Consider the following 2,500-nt stretch of genomic DNA (forward strand, 5'->3'; position numbering starts at 1 on the left):
CATAGGCGTTAGCTGATACTCTAATTGAGTAAGTCGCGGTAAAGTTGTTTACATTGCCCGCAATCACCGCCTTTTCGCCTCAGTGCGTGAAGAGTACGTTATGCACAATATTACCTTATTTTTTAAATTGTTGCATTTTTATTTCTTATTTCTGAGACGGTCAGTAGTTCAAGTAAATCCTTGTGGATTGCTGATGCCACCTCCCTTATCTATTTCTGTTTCCTTAGAGGAAATTTTAAAAAAATGAATCTAGTCATTCTCTTCCTCCCGCTGAGGTGGCCTTCCAGCGGCGGGTTTTCTGGGGAGGGATGACTAAGTGTTCCTGGGTGCTGATATAGTAGGTGGAGTCGCACCCCCCTGGTCCTCTCCTCAGGGGGGCTCACACCTGCCCACACGTTAGCCCCTGTGCGCTGGGAGACGGGAGTGTGAGGTTACGTGACTGAGGAACCCAAAAGAGGTCACCCGTGAAGCGGGAGACTTGGGGCTTCGGGCCCAAGGAAAGATGGGGCCCCGTTCGTTCCTCGCAAAAGGGGGAGGGGGAGGGGGAGCCGGGCAGAAGGCTTAGAACCCCCACGACTAATCCCCGGAAGTGTAGGTCTACCAGGAGCGTTACTAGTATGGAGATGGCACAGAAATAAATCATAAAATATACATAAAACCTGTACTAATAAAAGTGCAGAAGGCACCAAAGTAAAATCAAACTGAAAACCTAAAATGACTAAGAAAGTGCCAGAAGGGCAGAAAATAACTAAAACTGGGCCGGGAGGGCTTAAACTTATTGTAAAAGTGCCAAAAGGGCCTGCAAAAATGAAAGTAAAACTAATAGCTAGGCTAAAGCACGAAGGAGGAATGAATAAAAGTAGTAGGGGTAAAAAAACGGATGTAAGACAAAGACGTAAAAGACGAGGTGAAAGGGTAAAAGTCAAAGTAAAAAGAAAAAGTAAAAAGTGAAAGCGACACAAAGGTTCAACACAAAATGTAAACGTATAAAATAACACGTTCAGCATGAATACACCTAGGCAAGTAAATCCATGGGGCAGGTAAACACAGTCAGAATGTCCACTTCCTTTATTGTGTTGAAACATGGGGGTTACATGACCTCAGGCGGACGGAGTAGCGGTAAAAAATACGTGAATTAATAAATGATAAACTTTTAAATAAAATTCCATAATCATAAAATGCGGCTGCTATTAATACAATTAAAAAGACAGGTGCAACCGTGCTTAAAAATCTATTAACAATAAAAATACGTAAAAAATAAGCTACTGCGATTCAATGAGTAAAATCGTTCTCTGAATGATTAGGGAGACTATTTTATCTGTTATTCTACGGTTTTAAGGTCTGAAGTACAGAAAAGACTTATTTAGTTTATGAGAAAACCATATTTTGTAACATTTATATTTATAATGGACACTACAACGTGTAAATATGTCGGAAAACATATGTTGATATTACTTTGTTTTACGTTCGTAGGAGTAGGGAACCAGCCATGATTGTGTACCTACGTCTCATGGACCGAACTCTCCCTGAATATTTGACCTGTAGATTTAGAGAAGTTATGACGCCAAAATATTTAAGTTTAAATGTATAAAGAAGCTATAGATGTGATATAAGTTCCTAAATAAGTGAAAGATGTCGTGATATTAGCCAAGAGACTAAGAGTTTTTTTGTTCGATTTCAGTTCGTACGAGGGGAAGAGTGGAGTGAAGGGAAGAGTAAAATGAGGGGATGAGTGGTATGAGAGTAAAAGTAGAAATGGGGAACAGAGAAAACACCAGAGTAGAAAGTAGAGATGCTACATTAATAAGTACGCCATGTAGACCCCGTTATAGAATAGTAGTCCAAACAACCAAAGTCAACGACACCAAGACTGGCACCACGTGTTCTCCAAGAGGCCACATGAAGGGTGGTTGTTCTATGTTCCATCGAGACCCAATAAATCCACTCCCTGACGGAATTGGCGTAGTTTTCTTCAACCAATCATCATTGAAGGAAGACAAGATTACTTCTATCTTGTCGTGGAATGATTGTCCGCGACACATATACATATATAAGTGTATATAAATTCGTATGAATCATACATATGTATGTATATGTATACATGTGTGTATATGTATATATATATATATATATATATATATATATATATATATGTATATATATATATATATGTATGTATAAAACACATATATATCATATATACATTTAGACATATGTATATATATGTGTATCTGTATCTATATATATATATATATATATATATATATATATATGTATATATATGTATATATATATATATATATATGAAATTCATATATATATATATATATATATATATATATATGATTGAGACAACGGAAAATTATATTCGCAAGATAATAGATGTGTATAAAACTGCATAAAACTGAATAAAAAACAATAAAATAACATATACATATATGTATACATATGTATTATATATATATATATATATATATTTGTATATATATTTAAATATATG

Source organism: Penaeus japonicus, unplaced genomic scaffold (assembly GCF_977035675.1).
Source record: "Penaeus japonicus unplaced genomic scaffold, GWHDUDI00000001_assembly GWHDUDI00000018, whole genome shotgun sequence".
Classification (NCBI taxonomy): Eukaryota; Metazoa; Arthropoda; class Malacostraca; order Decapoda; family Penaeidae; genus Penaeus; species Penaeus japonicus.